General features: G+C 40.5%; 1 protein-coding gene across 2 annotated transcripts in view; it reads left to right on the top strand.

The window, feature by feature from the left end:
• CCDC126 (coiled-coil domain containing 126) overlaps positions 15,784–21,299 on the top strand; it is a 46,087-nt gene continuing 40,571 nt past the window's right edge. Inside the window, exons 1-2 of one of the 2 annotated variants that reach the window (XM_005679055.3) lie at positions 15,784–16,011; positions 16,416–16,496. The gene's annotated coding sequence lies outside the window, so the exon portion shown is untranslated. The remainder of the gene's footprint in view (positions 16,012–16,415; positions 16,497–21,299) is intronic. The other variant, XM_005679054.3, reaches the window with a different exon arrangement.

The raw sequence follows: 21,299 nt of genomic DNA, 5'->3' as shown, positions 1-21,299 counted from the left end.
CACTTCCACTGTATAATCATAAGGGATTTGATTTAGGTCATACCTGAATGGTCTAGCGGTTTTCCCTACTTTCTTCAATTTGAGTCTGAATTTGGTAATAAGGAGTTCATGATCTGAGCCACAGTCAGCTCCTGGTCTTGTTTTTGCTGACTGTATAGAGCTTCTCCATCTTTGGCTGCAAAGAATATAATCAATCTGATTTCGGTGTTGACCATCTGGTGATGTCCACGTGTAGAGTCTTCTCTTGTGTTGTTGGAAGAGGGTGTTTGCTATGACCAGTGCATTTTCTTGGTAAAACTCTATAATAGTCTTTGTCCTGCTTCATTCCGCAATCCAAGGCCAAATTTGCCTGTTACTCCCGGTGTTTCTTGACTTCCTACTTCTGCATTCCAGTCCCCTATAATGAAAAGGACATCTTTTTTGGGTGTTAGTTCTAAAAGGTCTTGCAGGTCTTCATAAAACCGTTCAACTTCAGTTTCTTCAGCATTACTGGTTGGGGCACAGACTTGCATAACTGTGATATTGAATGGTTTGCCTTGGAGACGAACAGAGATCATTCTGTCATTTTTGAGATTGCATCCAAGTACTGCATTTTGGACTCTTTTGTTGACCATGATGGCTACTCCTTTTCCTCTGGGGGATTCCTGCCCACAGTAGTAGATATAATGGTCATCTGAGTTAAATTCACCCATTCCAGTCCATTTTAGTTCGCTGATTCCTACAATGTCAACGTTCACTCTTGCCATCTCTTGTTTGACCACTTCCAATTTGCCTTGATTCATGGACCTGACATTCCAGGTTCCTATGCAATATTGCTCTTTACAGAATCGGATCTTACTTCTATCACCAGCCACATCCGCAGCTGGGTATTGTTTTTGCTTTGGCTCCATCTCTTCATTCTTTCTGGAGTTATTTCTCCACTGATCTCCAGTAGCATATTGGGCACCTAATAACCTGGGGAGTTTCTCTTTCGGTATCATATCATTTTGCCTTTTCCTACTATTCATGGGGTTCTCAAGGCAAGAATACTGAAGTGGCTTGCCATTCCCTTCTCCAGTGGACCACATTCTGTCAGACCTCTCCACCATGACCCACCCGTCTTGGGTTGCCCTGCAGGCATGGCTTGGTTTCACTGAGTTAGACAAGGCTATGGTCCTAGTGTGATTAGATTGACTAGTTTTCTGTGAGTATGACTTTAGTGTGTCTGCCCTCTGATACCCTCTTGCAACACCTACCATCTTACTTGGGTTTCTCTTACGTTGGGCGTGGGGTATCTCTTCACGGCTGCTCCAGCAAAGCACAGTCACTGCTCATTACCTTGAATGAGGGGTATCTTCTTACTGCTGCCGTTCCTGACCTTCAATGTGGAATGGCTCCTCTAGGCCCTCCTCTGCCTGCTCAGCCACTGCTCCTCGGGTTGCTCCTCCCAGCCACCGGCCCTGGACTTGGGTGTGGGTGGCTCCTCCTAGCTGCCGCCCCTGGCCTCATGCTCGGGGTGGCTCCTCAGGGTCACCGCCCCTGGCCTGGGCACGAGGTGGCTTCTCCTGGCCGCCCCTGACCTCGGACGTGGGGTGTCTCCTCCCGGCCGCCACTGGCCTCGGACGCTGGGTTATGTGTTTCCAACTCTCACAGTAAGAGAAGAATAGAGTTTAAAAGTTAATTAAGTCCTTTTATGATTAAACTTTACACATCTACCATCTGGTTGACATTATAGACTTTATATCACCCTAAATTTTTATAACACTTATTCCTGGTATCATATCATTTAGTAATATGATATGCTTTCCTTGTTAACTTGTTTGTCCAACCTCCTCATAAAATCATTATTTGCAGGCCTGTTTTGTGCTTGCCATGTATTCTCCAAGGCACTGGGTATAAAGTGGGCAGTTAGTGCTCCATAAATACCTGTTGATGGAATGATTGAATGAATAAGGTTATTTTTATGGTAACAGAGTGCATGCCCAGTTTGTAATCATCAGCCATAGGAGTGGGGAGGCAGGAAAAGAGGAGAGACTGTGGTTAATGCCTGCATTAAATGGTCTTTTTCTTCTTTCCCTCCCTCTCACTTAAAAAAATTTTTTGTTGTTGTTGAAGGATCATTGCTTTACAGAATTTTGTTGTTTTCTGGCAAACTTCAACCTGAATCAGCAATAGGTATGCATATATCCCCTCCCTTTCGTACCTCCTCCAGTCTCCCTCCCCATCCCACCCCTCCAGGTTGATACAGAGCCTCTGTTTGAGTTTCTCAGCCATACAGCAAACTCCCGTTGGCTATCTATTTTACATATGGTAATATAAGTTTCCATGTTACTCTTTCCATACATCTCACCCTCTCCTCCCCTATCCCCATGTCCATAAAGTCTATTCTCTGTGTCTGTTTCTCCATTGTTGCCCTATAAGTAAATTCTTCAGTACCACTTTTGTAGATTCTGTATATATGCATTAGAATACAATATTTATCTTTCTTTTTCTGACTTACTTCACTCTGTATAGTAGCTTCTAGGTTCATCCACCTCATTAAAACTGACTCAAAGGCATTCCTTTTTATGGCTGAGTAATATTCCATTGTGTATTTTGTACCACAGCTTCTTTCTCCATTCATCTGTTGATGAACATCTAGGTTGCTTCTGTGTTCTAGCTATTGTAAATAGTGCTTCAGTGAACAATGGGATACATGTGTCTTTTTCAATTTTGGTTTCCTTAGGATATATGCCTAGCAGTGGGATTGCTGGGTCATATGGTGGTTCTATTCCTAGTTTTTTAAGGAATCTCCATACTGTTTTTCATAGTGGCTATATCAATTTACATTCCCACCAACAGTGCAAGAGCATTCCCTTTTCTCCACACCCTCTCCAGCATTTATTATTTGTAGACTATTTGATGATGGGGATTCTGACCAGTGTGAGGTTAGGTGATATTGCAGTTTTGATTTGCTTTTTGCTAATAATGAGTGATGCTGAGCATCTTTTCATGTGTTTGTTAGCCATCTCTATGCCTTCTTTGGAGAAATGTATGTTTAGGTCTTTTTCCCACTCTTTGATTGGGTTGTTTGTTCTTCTGGTATACAGTTGTTTCAGTTGCTTGTATATTTTGGAAATTAATCCTTTGTCAGTTGCTATTATTTTCTTCCATTCTGAGGGCTGTCTTTTCACCTTGCTTATAGTTTCCTTTGCTAGGCAAAAGCTTTTAAGTTTAATCACGACCCACTTGTTTACTTTTGTTTTTATTTCCATTACTCTAGGAGGTGGGTTATAGAGGATCTAGCTTTGATTTATATCATCAAGTGTTCTGCCTATTTTTTCCTCTAAGAGTTTTATACTTTCTGGTCTTACATTTAGGACTTTAATCCACTTTGAGTTTTTCTTTGTGTATGGTGTTAGGAAGTGTTCTAATTTCATTCTTTTACATGTTGCTGTCCAGTTTTCCCAGCACCAATTATTGAAGAGGCTATCTTTGCCCCACTGAATATTCTTGCCTCCTTTGTCAAATATAAGGTTCTCATAGGTCCACGGGTTTTTTTCCGGCCTTTCTGTCTTGTTCCATTGGTCTATGTTTCTGTTTTTGTGCCAGTACTATACTATCTTGATGACTGTAGCTTTGTAGAATAATCTGAAATCAGGAAGGTTGATTCCTCCATCTCCATTCTTCTTTCTCAAGACTGCTTTGGCTGTTCTGGGTCTTTTGAGTTTCCATATGAATTGTGAAAGTTTTTGTTCTAGTTCTGTGAAAAATGTCACTGGTAATTTGATAGGGATTGCATTGAATCTGTAGATTGCATTTGGCAGTGTAGTCATTTTCACAATATTGATTCTTCCTACCCAGGAACATGGACTGTTTATATCATCTTTGATTTCTTTCATTAGTGTCTTACAATTTTCTGTGTACAGTTCTTTTGTCTCTTCAGTAAGTTTATTCCTAGATATTCAATTCTTTTTGTTGCAATGGTGACTGAGATTGATTCCTTAATTTCTCTTTCTGATTTTTCAGTTAGTATATAGAAATGCAAGTGATTTCTGTGTATTGATTTTATATCCAGCAATTTTGCTAATTTCACTGACTAGCTCTGATAATTTTCTGTTGCAAAAATTGCTCTCATAATTTTTCAGTAACAGAAACAGATTTTCTATGTACAGTATCATGTCATCTGCAAACAGTGAGAGCTTTACCTCTTCTTTTCTGATCTGGCTTTCTTTTATTTCTTTTTTTTCTCTGATGCTGGAGCTAGGACTTCCAGAACTATGTTGAATAAAAGGGGAAAGGGAGGACCCTTGTCTTGTTCCTGATCTTAGGGGGAATGCTTTCAGTTTTTCACCATTGAGAATGTTTGGTGTAGGATTATCATATATGGCCTTACTATGTTGAGGTAGGTTCCTTCTATGCCCATTTTTTGAAGAGTTCTAATCATAAATGGGTGCTGAATTTTGTCAAAGGCTTTTTCTGCATCTATTGAGATTATCATATGGTTTTTACCTCTCAGTTTTTTAATATGGTGTATCATATTGATTGATTTGTGTATATTGAAGAATCCTTGCATCCCTGGAATAAAGCCAACTTGATCATGGTGTATGAACTTTTTGATGTGTTGCTGAACTCTGTTTGGTAAAATTTTGTTGAGGATTTTTTGCATCTATGTTCATCAGTGATATTGGCCTGTAGTTTTCTTTTTTTGTGTTGTCTTTGTCTGGTTTTGGTATCAGGGTGATGATGGCCTTGTAGAATGAGGTTGGAAGTGTTCCTTCTCTGCAATTTTTTGAAAGAGTTTTAGAAGGATAGGCATCAACTCTTCTCTAAATGTTTGATAGAAATCTGTGAAGTCATCTGGTCTTAGGCTTTTGTTTTTTGGGAAATTTTTGATCACAGCTTCAATTTCAGTGCTTGTAATAGGGTTGTTCATAATTTATATTTCTTCCTGGTTCAGTCTTGGAAGATTGAACTTTTCTAAGAATCCGTCCATTTATTCCAGGTTATCCATTTTATTGCCATATAGTTGTTCATGATAGTCTCTTAGAATTCTTTGTATTTCTGCACTGTCTGTTGTAACCTCTCCTTTTTCATTTCTAATTTTGTTGATTTGATTATTCTTTTTTTCTTGATGAGTCTGGCCAAAGGTTTGTCAATTTTGTTTATCTTCTCAAAAAAACAGCTTTTAGTTTTATTAATCTTTACTATGGTTTCTTTCTTTTTATTTATTTCTGCTCGAATCTTTATGATTTCTTTCCTTCTACAAATTTTTGGGTTTTTCGTTCTTCTTTTTCCAGTTATGAGCTAGGATTGTATTGCTATAAATTTCCCTCTTAGAACTGCTTTTGCTGCATCCCATAGGTTTTGAGTTCTAATGTTTTCATTGTCATTTGTTTCTAGAAATTTTTTAATTTCCCTTTTGATTTCCTCAGTAACTTGTTAGTTATTTAGAAATGTATTGTTTAATCTCCATATGTTTGTGTTTCTTACAGTTTTTTTTCTTGTAATTGATATCTAAGCTCATAGCGTTGTGGTCAGAGAAGATGCTTGATATGATTTCAACTTTCTTAAATTTATTGAGGTTTGATTTGTGACCCAAGATGTGGAGAATGACCCACGTGTACTTGAGAAGAAGGTGTATTCTTCTGTATTTAGATGAAATGTCCTGAAGATATCAATGAGATCCACCTCATCTAATGTATCATTAAGACTTGTGTTTCCTTATTAATTTTCCGTTTTGATGATCCACCCATTGGTGTGAGTGGGGTGTTAAAGTCTCTTATTATTACTGCATTACTGTCAATTTTCCTTTTATGTCTGTTAGTGTTTGTATTATGTATTGAGGTGGTCCTATGCTGGGTGCATATATATTTACAGTTGTTATGTCTTCCTCTTTGATTGACCCCTTAATCATTATGTGGTATCCTTCCTTATCTCTTGTAATCTTCTTTAATCTATTTTGTCTGATATGATGACTGTTACTCCAGCTTTCTGTTTTTTTGCTTCCCATTTGCATGGAGTATGTTTTTCCATCCTCTTACTTACAGTCTATATGCGTCTTGAGGTCTGAAGTGTGTTTCTTATAAACAGCATATATATGGGTCTTGTTTTTGTATCCATTCAGCCAGTCTGTGTCTTTTGCTTGGAACATTTAATCCGTTTACATGTAAAGTAATCATTGATATATATGTTCCTATTGCCATTTTCTTAATTGTCTGGGGTTGATTTTGTAGCTCTTTTTTCTTCCCTTGTATTTCTTGACTATTTAGGTCCCTTTAACATTTGTTGTAAAGCTGGTTTGGTGGTACTGAATTCTTTTAACTTTTGCTTGTCTGAAAAGCTTATTTCTCCATCAGCTTTGAATGAGATCCTTGCTGGGTACAATAATCTTGGTTGTAGATTTTTCCCTTTCAGTGCTTTAAATATATCCTGCCATTCCCTTCTGGCCTGTAGAGTTTCTGTTGAAAGATCATCTGTTAAACATATGGGTTTTCCCTTACATGTTACTTGTTGCTTCTCCCTTGCTGCTTTTAATATTCTTTCTTTGTGTTTAGTCTTTGTTAGTTTGATTAGTATGTGTCTTGGCATGTTTCTCCTGGGGTTTATCTGGTATGGGACTCTTTATGTCTCTTGGACTTGACTATTTCCTTTTTCATGTTGGGGAAATTTTCAACTATAGTCTCTTCAACAATTTTCTCATTCCCTTTCTTTTTCTCTTTTTCTTCTGGGACCCCTATAATTTGAATGATGGTGCGTTTGATATTGTCCCAGAGGTCCCTGAGGCTATCCTCAGTTCTTTTCACTCTTTTTACTTTATTCTGCTCTTTAGAAGTTATTTCCACCATTTTATCTTGCAGCTCACTGATTCATTCTTCTGCTTCAGATATTCCACTATTGATTCCTTTCAGAGTATTTTTAATTTCAGTAATTATGTTGTTTGTCTCTGTATTCTTTAATTCTTCTAGGTCTTTATTAATTGATTCTTGTATTTTCTCCATTTTGTTTTCAGGGTTTTCTATCATCTTTACTATCATTATTCTGAATTTTTTTCAGATAGTTTACCTATTTCTTCTTCATTTATTTGGACTTCTGTTTCTAATTTGTTTCTTCATTTGTGCAGTATTTCTCTGCCTTTTCATTATTATTTTTTTTAAGTTATCATGTTTGAGGTCTCCTTTTCCCAGGCTTCAAGGCTGAGTTCTCTCTTCTTTTTGGTTTCTGCCCTCCTAAGATTGGTCCAGTGGTTTGCGTATACGGTGAGATTTGCGCTGAGCTTTTTTTTTTTTTAATTTTGTTTATTTGTTTGTTTTTCCTCTGATGGGCAAGGCTGAGTGAGGTGGTAATCCTGTCTGCTGATGATTGGGTTTGTATTTTTGTTTCCTTTGTTGTTTAGATGAGGCATCCTGCACAGAGTGCTACTACTGGTGGTTGAGTGATGTGGGGTCTTGTGTTTAAGTGGTTTCCTTTGTGTGAATTCTCAGTATTTGATACTTCCTAGGGTTAGTTCTGGAGAAGGCAATGGCACCCCAACTCCAGTACTCTTGCCTGTAAAATCCCATGGTCTGGGGAGCCTGATGGGCTGCCGTCTATAGGGTCACACAGAGTCGGACATGACTGAAGCGACTTAGCAGCAGCAGCAGCAGGGTTAGTTCTCTGGTAGTCTAGATCTTGGAGTCAGTGCTCCCACGCCAAAGACTCAGGGCTTGATTTCTGTTTCAGCAGAATGAGAGGCAGGTGGAGCAGAATCATGTGGTGATGACTCACTCCAGTCACCGCAGCCTCCCCCAGGAACCACATCTGTTGTTGGTTCAAAACTCCGAGAGTTCCACGTGAAATCCCAAACAGAATCTCCTGAACGGAGGGCAAAGAGAGACTGAAGATAGGGGCCAAACACTCCAGATTTGTAGGCGGCAGTTTTAAGAAGCAAACTTTCTTACTTGGGTACCTGAAAACAGTGGCTCTCTGCATCCACTCCCCAGAATCTTAGGAGTTTATAAAGATGACTTAATGGGGCTCAGTCACATGCAGTACAGCCCAGATAATCTCAGTAACACTTTATTTACTCTCTCAAGCCTGCAGTGTTGTCTTGAAATGGTTCCCACTAGGGAAGCCTCCCTCTCACTTTTTATGGAATCTGAGAGAGATGGCTGACAGAATGTGGGTGGAAGTAGATGAATTCGACAGGGACTAGTGTTTCCAGGCTGCATCTATCTGTTCTGCTAAAGGATTGATCTGAGTAGTGTACAGTGGGAAATGTATTGGAATGTGTGAATTTTACAGAACATGTTAAAATGTAACTTATGACAGACAAAGCTCTTGGGATTGTAAGAATTAAAATACAATAAAATTGGATAATGCTTAGACCAAAATATTAATACAGCTCTGCACCATGTCACATCTTTTCTTCAAATTTGCAATGTCATACATCTTGACTGACAAGATTTCATAATCTATTTGAGTAAGTGTATGTAGAGAGATACCTAAACATTTTTTTTTTAACAAATGGATAAACTAAGACATAGCCAAGGAAAGTGGCTTAATCCTTGGGATTTATCAAACATAGTTATTAAAAATAGAATCCATTTTATCTAATTTAGAATATTTGGAGGGTTCAGTTTCTAAATCTAGCTCCTTATGTGGAAAAATGTATACTAATGAGCCTTGAATGCAATAGCATTCATCAATTGATTTACTTTAATGAGGTCATTATTTTGAATTTTATAATAATGGACAAAATATAGGTAATTTTGTGGTTAGGCAAGTTAGCACCCCCCCCCCAAAAAAAAGAGATACATATTTGTACATTTTGGTGTGAAAGGTTAAAATCCATCTTCCTGAGTGTGTATGAGCACCTGCTGGGAGATATAATCGTCATTATGATCTTGGTATTTTGAATGTTCATCTTCGCATTTTTGCAGTTTACATATGGGAGTTTAAAGAAATAAGATGTGCTTTCCATAAAGGAAGGCCTAAATTTGAATAAGGCAAGATATGATGGGTTTTTAGCTTCAGTTCAGTTCAGTTGCTCAGTCGTGTCCGACTCTTTTTGACCCCACGGACTGCAGCATGCCAGGCCTCCCTGTCCATTACCAACTCCCGGAGTTTATTCAAATTCATGTCCATTGAGTCGGTGATGCCATCCAACCATCTCATCCTCTGTTGTTCCCTTCTCCTCTCGCCTACCATCTTTCCCAGTATCAGGGTCTTTTCCAATGAGTCAGTTCTTTGCATCAGGTGGCCAAAGTATTGGAGTTTCAGCTTCAACATCAGTCTTTCCAATGAATATTCAGGACTGACTTCCTTTAGGATGGACTGGTTGGATCTCCTTGCTGTCCAAGGGACTCTCAAGAGTCTTCTCCAACACCACAGTTCAAAAGCATCAATTCTTTGGTGCTCAGCTTTCTTTATAGTCCGACTCTCAGATCCATACATGACTACTGGAAAAACCATAGACTTGACTAGATGGACCTTTGTTGGCAGAGTAAGACAGCTTTTTAATATGCTGTCTAGGTGGCTCAGATGGTAAAGTGTCTGCCTACAATGTGGGAGACCTGAGTTCAATCCCTGGGTTGGAAAGATCTCCTGGAGAAGGAAATGGCAATCCACTCCAGTATTCTTGCCTGGAAAATCCCATGGATGGAGAATCCTGGTAGGCTACAGTCCACGGGGTCGCAAAGAGTCGGACATGACTGAACACCTTCACTTTCACTTTTCAAATTGGTCATAACTTTTCTTCCAAGGATTAAGTGTCTTTTAATTTCATGGCTGCAGTCACCATCTGCAGTGATTTTGGAGCCCCCCAAAATAAAGTCTGTCACTGTTTCCACTGTTTCTCCATCTATTTGCCATGTAGCTTCAGTTCAGTTCAGTTCAGTCGCTCAGTCGTATCCGACTCTTTGTGACCCCATGAAGCGCAGCAACTCCCGGAGTTCACTCAGACTTACATCCATCGAGTCAGTGATGCCATCCAGCCATCTCATCCTCTGTCACTTAGGGGTAGACAATTAAAATACCTGTCTTGCATGTTCACACTGATATCTTTAAAATAGATAACAAATGAGGATCTACTTTATACAGGGAACTCTGCTCAATACTCTGTAATAACGTATATGGGAAAAGAATTTGATAAAGAATAGACACATTATATGTATAACTGAATCACTATGTATAACTGCACACCTGAAACTAACACAACATTGTTAATTAACTGTACTCCCACATAAAATTTAAAAAGCCAAAACGTTGTTTTTATTTTGATATTTTTTACACGATGTTAAATGATATATACATATACAAAGACACATTCTTAAATAAAAAACATACCATATTGTATATTAAAAAAAATCCCCTTTGTTGGCCAAACTGTTTATTACATTTTTGATTAGGAGCTCTTCCTGTGGTTAGCAGGCTCCTCCTGCATTCCCAGGCCCCAAAGAAGAGGGGCAGCTTCAGGGTTCCCTTCCCTAGCCTGTCAGACTCCCCCAGACCAAACCCTTTGGACCACTGTGTGGAAAAGTAGAATTGTCCATAAAGGGTTAGGCACACCACAGAAACTTACCACAACATGGAAGGAACGAAGATTCTGTTAACTTGAACGTACCCCCTCAAAGCCCAGCGGAAGTTGCTTCCAGGTTTAGGCCTTCCCAACAATGGTGTCCTTCAGGGAGGCTTCCTTCATTTCTGACCTGTCTCTCCCTCATCTTGCTGTCCGCATTTCAAACTCAGCAGAGAGCCACCATTTCCCCACAGGTTTAGCCCAGAGTCCTTTTCATGGTTTCAGCAGAGCTGAGCAATACTTCAGGCCCAAGCTGTGTCATGCTCTGCCTCATATATGAGAGTAGAATTAGGTACTACAATTCCAGCTCCTTCTCCTAGTTTAGTTTCTCACTCCTTTCCTCAGAGACAACACAATTAACCTCAGAAAAGTCTACTTTTGTTGTTAACGTGATATGACGAGCAGCGTATTTTAGGAATAAACTACCTTCTTACCTGTTACATGGGCTTCCCTGGTGGCAGCAGAGGTAAAGAACCTGCCTGCCAATGTAGGAGATGTGGGTTTGGTCCCTGGATTGGGAAGGTCCCCTGGAGAAAGAAGTGGTAGTGCACTCCAGTATTCTTGCCTGGGAAATCCCATGGACAGAGGAGCCTGGTGGGCTATGGTCCATGGGGTTACAAGAGTCGGCTTAGTTACTAAATACCACCATCTATTATATTGCTATATGAGGCACTTTGCAAACTGAGGTCAAGAACTAGTTGGCTATGGTTTTCCTTTGATTTCAAGAAGGAATGGTTTCAATTCTGATCAAATTTATTTGAGCAACTGATTACATTCTTTTGACTCTAGGTCTCTCTTTGACAGAAGAGTGGGCAGAATTCGGCAATACATCCCACTACCTCTAAGAAAATTATTTCTAAGTTGTAAAGGGCTATAAAATATAATAATTATTATCTTCGACCTTCCAAATTAATTTACTCTTTGTCTACCAAGATGTGGGATACAATGGAGGTGATGAGAAATCTTGAAAATAATAGTAGATGAATCTTTTTGGCCAGGGAAACCTCTATCAAATAGCCGTTATTAAATATATATGTACAGTGATTTGTGTATGAGGCATCCAGGTGTCCAGAGAGTTGTGTATGAGGCCAGTGGGAAGAGTTATTTATTCATCATATATTTACCAAATGCCTTCTACCAGTATTGGGAAACAGTGAATAGTAATGTGTTCACAACCTAATATAGGAAATGGATATAATGGCTATTGTACTGGACAGTTCAGGTAATCTGTATCCAGGTATCTTGTGTTTTGTATACATGACCTGCATTGCTCCTTCTCATTTGTACCTGGTTACTGAACAGACTTTTCGCACTCAGATGGAAGTGTTTTTTCCTCAAACAAAATATGTTTTTTTCTCTACAGATAGCAATGCAGGAGACCCCGGTTAGATTCCGGGGTGGGGAAGATCACTTGGAGAAGGAAATGGCAACACACTTTAGTATTCTTGCCTGGGAAATCTCATGGACAGAGGAGCCTGGTGGGCTACTGTCCATGGGGTTGCAAGAGTCAGACACGACTTAGTGGCTAAACCATCATAACAGGTATCACATTCTGCTGTGCCTTTTTGTTTATTTACCTTCTCTCCCTTCCCCCTTCCATAAGAGAATTCCCAGTCTTAACCCCTTCCCCACAAAGTACCTTCTGTCCTAGAGGTAGCCATTAACCTCCTTTTTTTTTTCCTAGACGCCCCTGCAGTGGAGGCATGCAGTCTTTAATTACTGGACCACCAGAGAAATCTCCAACCTCCTTTTTTATGGTAACTATTGCCTAGTTCTTCTTTACTGTTTCAGCACCTAAGTATGCATTCTTTCATTAAAAAAAAATTTTAGTCTTTACTTTAAAATTTTATAATTTTATTTATTCTTTTGCTCTGCTTTATTTTCGTTGCTTTGCTTGGGCTTTCTCCAGTTGCAGGGAGCAGGGGCTACACTTGGCTGCGGCGAGCAGCCTGCTCACTGCATTGGCTTCTCTTGTTGCAGAGCACGGGGTTCTAGGGCGCATGGGCTTCAGTAGTTGTGGTTTACAGGTTCTAGAGTGAGGGCTCAGTAACTGTGGCATACAGGCTTAGTTGCTCCGAAGCAGGTGGAATCTACCTGGCAAGGGATCGAATCCGAGTTCCCTGCATTGGCAGGCAGATTCTTATTCACTGTGCTACCAGAGAAGTCCCTCTGCATTCTTTACTCATGTTTTTGAACTTTATAAAAATGGAATAACATAGTATATATTATTTTGCGAGCAGTTTCTTAACATATTTTTAAGATCAGCGATATTATTGCATGTAGTTTATTCATTTCTCTATCATATTCTATTATCATATGACAATTTGTCCATTTTTATGTTGATAGAGGACATGGGGTTGCTGACAGTTTTTAGCTGTAACAGCAGCACTGCTGGTAACATTCTGGCACATGTATCTTGGTGCAGATGACCCTTTCTCAGGGTATATACCAGGAAGTGATATGCTTGGTCACGTGTGGGCCTGTGTTCAACTTCAGTTGATAAGGTCAAACAACTTTTCCAAACTGCTCTTTTAATTTACTCTCCCTGTAGTAAATGAAAATTCCTGTTTCTCCACTTCTAGCCAACTTGTAATTGTCAGTCTCTTTCATTTTAGCCATTCTGGTGGGTGGTGTAGTATTATTTTGCTGTGGTTCCAATTTCCTTTTCCCTTATGAGATTGACACTTTTCACATGTTTACTGGCTATTTGGATTTCTTCCTTAGTAATGTCCCTGTTCAAATCTTTTTCTTATGATTGTAGTTCTTTATATGTCCCGGGTATAAGATTTCTCTTGTTTCTACATGCTGTAAATGTCTTTTCAGCTTCATTGAGAGATAACTGTTGAGATATACAATGCAATATTGTAATTTCTTATTTGACTCTGAGATTTGCTTAAGCTTACTGAAATATAATTGACATATGGCTCTGTATAAATTTAAGCTGTACTGCATAATCTTGTAATTTATTTGACTCTGAGGCTTGCTTTTTAGCTCTTTTAATGGTGTCATTTGATGAAATCAAGTCTTAAATATTAATGTAGTTAATTTATTAGTTTTTCAATTATATTTAGTGCTTTTGGATTAATTTTAAAAGTCTGTCCCCTACACTTGTGATCCTGGATATATTTTCTTGCTTTATTTTCTAAAAGCTTTATTGTTTTGCCTTTCAAATTTATGTCTAGTATCTACCTGAAACTCATTTTTGTGTGTAAGGAGGCCAATTTCATCTGTTCCCTTCCAAATGGAAATCTATTTGTCCCAACACCAATCATGGGAAACTATTCTTTAGGCATTGCTCTGCATGACCTCAGTTCAGTTCAGTTCAGTCGCTCAGTCGTGTCCGACACTTTGCAACCCCATGAATCACAGCACACCAGGCCTCCCTGTCCATCACCATCTCCCGGAGTTCACTCAGACTCATGTCCATCGAGTCAGTGATGCCATCCAGCCATCTCATCCTCGGTCGTCCCCTTCTCCTCCTGCTTCCAATCCCTCCCAGCGTCAGAGTCTTTTCCAGTGAGTCAACTCTTCGCATGAGGTGGCCAAAGTACTGGAGTTTCATCTTTAGCATCATTCCTTCCAAAGAAATCCCAGGGCTGATCTCCTTCAGAATGGACTGGTTGGATCTCCTTGCAGTCCAAGGGACTCTCAAGAGTCTTCTCTAACACCACAGTTCAAAAGCATCAATTCTTCGGCGCTCAGCTTTCTTCACAGTCCAACTCTCACATCCATACATGACCACAGGAAAAACCATAGCCTTGACTCATGACAACATAAGTCAAATTTCCATGTACAGATGAGACTTTCTGCACTCTTTATTTTTTTAATAGCAGGGGCTGGCCAACAGCAACTGTCTCCTAGGGGAGGTGCTAGCAGACTCAGACTCATGTGGGGACAGTAGGGCATCCGTGGGCTCTTTACTCAGTCTGATTGGTCTATTGGTGCACTCCTGATCCAATATCACACTGCCTTAATGACTATGGCTTTATAAGAAAGCTCGATGTCTGGTTTCACGTCTTCCTCCTCCTGGTCTTTCTTTTACTTCTTCCTCTTTCTCATATTTCATATATACTTGTCTTTGCTTTTCCATAAAATTTTAGATTAGCTCATTAAGTTTCTCTCACACACCCCCCCCCCCCACTGAAGTTTATCTGAAATTCCACTGGATCCATAGATAAATATGGGGAGATTTGACATCTTCCAATACTGAATCTTGCAGTCTGTGAACACTATTATCTCTTATTGGTTTAGGTCATCTTCAGTGTTTTAAAAATGTTTTCTTCATATAGGTCTTGCACTTTTTGATTTATTTCTAGATATTTGATATTTATTTGAAGGTACTGTAAGCTTCAAATACTCTAACTTAAAATTTCTAACTTTTTGCCCCAGTTCAGTTCAGTCGCTCAGTCGTGTCCGACTCTTTGGGACCCCACAGTCTGCAGCATGCCAGGCTTTCCTGTCCATCACCAACTCCCGGAGCTTGCTCAAACTCATGTCCATCAAGTCGGTGATGCCATCCAACCATCTCATCCTCTGTCCCCTTCTCCTCCTGCCTTCAATCTTTCCCAGCATCAGGAACTTTTCAAATGAGTCAGTTCTTCGCATCAGGTGGCCAAAGTATTTGAGTTTCAGCTTCAACATCAGACCTTCCAATGAATATTCAGGACTGATTTCCTTAGGATTGGCTGATTTGATTGATCTCCTTAGCCTTTTCCCCTAGACTATAGAAAAAAGCATTATTTTTGAAAGATACTATTTTTCTTTCTATTAATCTTGTTAAATTCATTCATTGTAATAATTTATCTGCAGATTCCTTTGGGTTTGCCAATACATATCTATGAAAAATAACGACTTTGTTCCTGTTCTTAGTCTTTTTTTCCCCTTACTCCATTGGCTAAGGACATTCAGGGGCAATAACGGGCATTCTTGCCAGTAGTACACTTTTAATCACTACTAAGCCCTCTGCCTCAAGCCAACGGCGTGTAATTGTTGGTTCCCAGCTGGAGAGTGTGAGTGAGACGCCCACGCTCTCTCTTCAGTGCTTGCAGCGAATTAAACCAGAGAGTAAGCCTCCGCGAAGCTCGCCTTCCAATTCTCAGGAAGGAGCTGGCAGCCCCCTCTGGTTGCCACGCAACGGCGTCTCCTGACCCTGAGTAGGTGCCAGCCGTTTTGAGGCACGTGCCGCGTCTTCCGCATTCCTGGACTACATCCCCCACAATGCGTCGCGCTACGGGCCGCAGGTCTCCAAGCAGGGGAAGGGCCGGGCAAGGAGGCGGAGCGGAAGCGGAGTGTGAGGGACAAGAGGAGTAAAATCCCCACAAGCCGGGAGTCAACCTTGTTGCTGATTCCCAGCTCAGGCCTTTCTTCATCCCCACCTGGAGGCTGCTTCGTGAGCGCAGGACGCAGCTGACGCCCGCTAATCGGCTTTCTTTGCGCCGCCCCAGCTCGGAAGCCAGTCGGCGTCGGCGACAGAGACGTGAAGCCCACAAGGCAAGGTAATGAGGAGGGGGCGAGAGGGAAGCCGCGGTGGGAGGCGTCTCTGTCCATCTGGCTCGCGTCTCTGCCGGAGCCCCTCGAGCCGGGGGCCGCCTCTCCTCCGCCGTGCCCAGTCCCCCGCCCCATCGGGGCCGCTGCCGCGGGGCGTCCGCGAAGACCCCGCTCCAGCGCTGACCCGCAGCTCCCGGCCACGGCCGAGGAGGGTCTTTGTCCCTGCCGCTCCAGGTCTGACAACCGCGGCCCCAGGGCCCCTGGCAGAGAACCGAGCGTGGCTCGGGCTGCGTGAGCCGAGTGGGGCGGGCTGGGTCCCGTGGCCGCTGGCGCCGGGGAGCGACGGACCTGAGCTGCGGGATTGGAGCGCCCGCGCGGCAGCCGCACTCACTTCTTTTTCTGTTTCTGACAGCTCAGTTCTGTTCTACTTTGAGAGAGAAAGTCAGATGCCCTTTTTAAATTCCGTCTCCAAAACTCAGCTGCTGGGTGACTGGTAAGGATGAATTTAAACGGCTATGTCGACTGTGGCTTATAATCTCGCAAGCCCTATTAAAACAGCCTGGCTTCCAAGACTGATCGACTCACTGCCTGGCTTTAGTGACCTTGGTTAATTAAGGCTCTAAGCCTGCATTTTTCTCACCAATCAAATGGCCGTAACAGTACACATCTCTAAGTTGCTAGAATAAGAAATAATACGCTTACAACGCCACAAATTCTTCACTTGGAAAAATTCTTTGAGTGTGATAATTACATTAGCTATTCTAAAGTGGCCCCTAGATTGGTGAATTTTGTGTTCTCCTTGTTTAATCACTGGCACTCTGGGTTGTATATGCTTCACTTTATATATCTTGTTCACCTTAAACCTAAGTAAAGGATTCTTTAAAATGTGCTGTGTTTTCAATTTCCGCCGTTTTAAGATGGCTGAGAACATTCTTGGAAAATTGATGACTCTGCTTTTTGTGGGTTCGCTTTAGATATGAGGATTTACCCCACCCCCATCGCCCCCTGTGTTCTGTAGGGGATTCTTGGAGGAGCTTAAGTGTTTTGGCAGAATAAGCATCTAGGTGTTCTGCAGTCCTTAACCTGAGGCTTCACCATCTTTACTTTATGCCAGCTCCCCGCCCCGCCCCCCACCCCGTACTTTTCTACTGTTTAGTAATTTTCACTTTTGGGCTTTTTGTTTCCAAGTTGTAGTGTTTGTTCTCAGGATAAATCCAATGTTAGCAATACATTTTATAAGAAATGATTGGAAGCATTTCACATTAGTCCTTCTTTAGTTATGATTGTTCTTGCACTGTTTTCTCCTGAATTTTACCGACATAGGTGTTGAGTTTTTCCTCATGGAAATCTTTATGATCCTTTGTTGAAATTGTTTTCATTTAAAATGTGTGTTCTGTACTACTTTGAGTTCAAATACTGTGCAGCCTGAAATAAGTTCTGTACATTAAGCTGTTTTTGAATGTATGGTTATGGTGGGGGAAAAGCCAGTGGAGCAAGGTGAATTTTGTGTAATGTCTTGAGAGACACATGCATGAAAAAAAATTACTTAAGGAGAAATCTGCTGAATGTATTTCATCAGGATATCAGAGAACCAGAGAGTAAATACGTGAAAAACGTATTTAAACTGTGGGAGATGGCATAGTGCACATAAAGATTTCTTATTCATTTAGAAATGTGTGGCAGAAATACTCGTTTTTAGGAAAAAATGTTTCTCTGTTGGTGTTGTCATTTAGTGCTGTGTATAGGACAGAATAATGACTGGAGATAGGAGACCTTGATTCTTGTCCTGGGTCTGTCACTCTGTATGACCTTAGTTTCCTTTGTGGTTGTCAACTTCCTCATCTTTCAAATAGAGAATTGGTCTGATTCCAGGGATTCTTCTAACTCAGACTTTTCAGTGATAAGTTCTTTTTTAATGTGGGAAAAAAAATGATGTAAACCCTTTTAATAATTTATTTGTGTCTTAGGGTATTTTTCCCCCACCTTGGGGAACAGGTGCACATGAAAGAACAGAAAGCTGCCATAAACAAGAATCTTTTTTCATCCCTCTTTCAGGAGCTGCACATGTTTTCTCTGCATTTTTGACATGGTTAGTTTTCTTCCTCCGTACTCTGCATCTCTTTTCTTTAGTCACAGTCTGTTTATCTGTTATCCCTGCTTTTATATAACTTGGGATCCCATGGACAGAGTAGCCTGGCAAGCCATAGTCTATGGAGGCCCAAAAGAGTGGGGACAGGATTTAGCAACTAAATAACAGTATAACTTGGGTTTGTTAGTCCCCCTAATTCAACCCCATTGTTTCTTTTTGTGATATTTATTTATTTATTATTTATAGGTATTATTTATTTATTTATTATTTTTCTCCCAACAGCTTGTTTTTTTTAGGGGCTTTTTTGTGCGAAGTCTCAGGCAAAGGTGCCCAGTCCTGGTCTGGTCAGCTGTGGAAGGGGAGGTGGGGTCATGTGGCACAAACCATGATTGGCTGAGTCAGTGGCTGAAATATCTAGTAGGGTGTGATGTATTTTGGATTACACTTTTACTGTGTGTAGTGCTTGAGTAGTTTCCCTTTTGCTCTAACATTCTCCTCGTCACCCTCACTTATTTTATCCATTGTCTTTTATCTGTCTTTGTCCTCTGCAGTGCTTTCGTTGTCTTTTGCCTCTCCCCAATATTCCATCTAAAAATGATCTTAGATCTTGAGATGTGATATTTCTGTGTCTTAGCTGGAATTACAGTGTAGCTTCTTCCAAGGCAGTTCACATTTTAAGTCTTAGACCTAGTTAGTAGTGGATGGCTGTGTCCTATGTTAAATTTTTTCCCTAGTTGTTAGCCTCAGGCAATTTATGTAGAGAAACTAGAAAATATTTTAGGAATGAGCTTTTCTCCTGAAATTACATTCAAAGGCAAGTTTGTGGCATACTTATTTCTTTTTTTGGAGAGAACTATCTGAACCTCTGAGCTCTAGTGAGAACATACTGTGTCTTTTTGTAATAAAGATCTGCTTTTCCAGCTGTAAATTCCGTAGGAGACCAACAGGCAGTGATTCTTGTAGCACCTTTGGCTGAATGAGAGCTTCTGTGCTTGCTAGTTGTTGCTAATAGTTACTTCAGTTATATATTCATAACGGCGCAAAAGTAGAGCCCTGAATGAATGCAAAAATGGTGCTTGAAGGAGAGAGTTCCAAGGTAGGATTGGTCATCCATTGAAGTTTTTAGTCTTGCTATTGCAACGTTTGCATAAAAATACAAGGAAGTATTTAAAGATCAGCAGTGTGAAATGCAGTGTTTATAACATTTTTGACTGCAGCCCATAGAAAGGGGCCTTTTAACCGACAGACTCTATGGATATATAACTCTGTGTGCGTGTGTATGAAAAAACTACATGTGTATATAAAGCTGAAAAATTTTACAAAATAAAATCTATATTCTGTACAGTCTACTCTGATAATTTCTCTTTCATTTCTGTATTTTTGGCTATGTTAGATCTTGGTTGTGTACGGGCTTCCTCTAGTTGTGGGAGGGGCTCCTCTCTAGCTGTGGTGCGCTGGCTCCTCTTGTGGAGAGCAGGCTCTAGGGGGCGCTGGGCTTCAGTAGCTGTGGCGCATGGTATTAGTTGCTCCTTGGCTTGTGGGATCTTTCTGGACTAGGGATTGAACTCATGTCCCCTGCATTGATTGGCAGATTCTTAGCCACTGGACCATCAGGGAAGTGTTCTGTGTTTCATCTTGTTTAAAAAGGGCTAGTTGAAAAGTAGATTCTTGTTCCTTGCTTTTGAAAAAACGCTGGCGTCCTGGGCTGAGAGTTTAGATGCTTAATTTCCCCATTTGTTTGACACTGGGTGGTCATTAATCCTCCTGATGCTTCCCTTTCCTTCTCTTTATTTATTAAAAGATATTTCTTTCTTTATTTGCGTGCACCATCTCTTAGCTGTGGCACATGGGATCTTTAGTTGCAGCATGTAGTCTCTTAATTGCAGCTTGTGGGCTCTAGTTCCCTGACCAGGGATCGAACCCAGGTTCCCTGCATGGGGAGCACAGAGTGTTAGCCACTGGACCACCAGGGAAGTCCCTCCTTGTCTTTAAAATGAGGATCTTCTAGTTTAAATATTCACTGATCCTCTATCTTTACTTTTCCCTAGTAATAATGTTGGAGCAATGTATTCTTCTTTAGGTCTTTGGCTAGGGAGAAACCACTGAAAAATAGCTATGTAGTTACTTGCATGTTTGCTGTTTGGCAAGAGCTTTGAAAAATCTTTGTTCATGTATAAATCTTGTGAATTGGAGTGAATACATTAAGGTCTGTAATACAGTAAATATATAAATTTAGAAAAAATTTCCCTTTGTTCTTTGTTTTTCTACTTTAGTGTTTTGTAACGAGCAATATTTTGGAGTTTGAAAAATTGTATTTAAAATGCTTAACAGCAATTACAAATTAACATGCCATCACATTGCCAGATAGACTTAATTTCTCCTCCTTCTTACCACTGCCCTTTTCATATTAGAAAAGGTCAAAAAGAATGTTTTCCTGTGTAAAGACCACCACGTCAGATCATTACTGCTCGTGTGTTACCAAACAGCGAAACTGCCATTCTCATAAGAAAAGGGAATACAGAGCTTTCTTTGCTTGTGGGTTTCCTTTTGTTCATTTTGGACAGTTTCTCCAAACCAGGCCATTCCATGTGGGGATTGGGATTCCTTTCATTCTCATATGTTTGTACTGAGGAGAATAGAAATAAGGAATTTGCTGTCTGCTCCCAAGATTCTGGTTAGAATTCTCAAGGTTTTGGTTAGAAGGAAATTGGAGCCAGACTTCATACTTCCGTTTCTTTCCTCAGGTCAGACCTCCTTCCTTGACCTCATAGCTCATTTGGCTCCTCCAAATTCTCATTTTTTCTCAATCTCTGTTTATTTTCTTCGTAGCAATTTATTGCCAGCTGAAATTAGCTTGTTTCTGTGTTTGCTTGTTACCATCTGACTTCTACTAAAGCATAATCTTTAGAAGAGCAGGAATCCTGGCTTGTTTCCATTCACATCTCCTGTTCCTGGCACATAGTAGGTGCTTTAATAAATATTGTGAATGAATAAGTGAGCAAATGAATGAATAAACCAAGGTCTTTTAGGCTTAAATGAAACTGTATGTAGTAAAGGTTGTGTTTGAATACGGTTCTTTCTGTGTCATCCCTCCCCCCACCCTCCCTTTATTTTTTCTGGAAATGTGTTCTTATCATTGTATTTGCTGATCATGGTGAAGATACCTACATCCAGAAGACCTTGTATATTTTTTCTAGTTCTTTTGCT

This window comes from Capra hircus, chromosome 4 (assembly GCF_001704415.2).
Source record: "Capra hircus breed San Clemente chromosome 4, ASM170441v1, whole genome shotgun sequence".
Taxonomy (NCBI): Eukaryota; Metazoa; Chordata; class Mammalia; order Artiodactyla; family Bovidae; genus Capra; species Capra hircus.
This window is presented reverse-complemented; position numbering and strand designations above follow the sequence as displayed.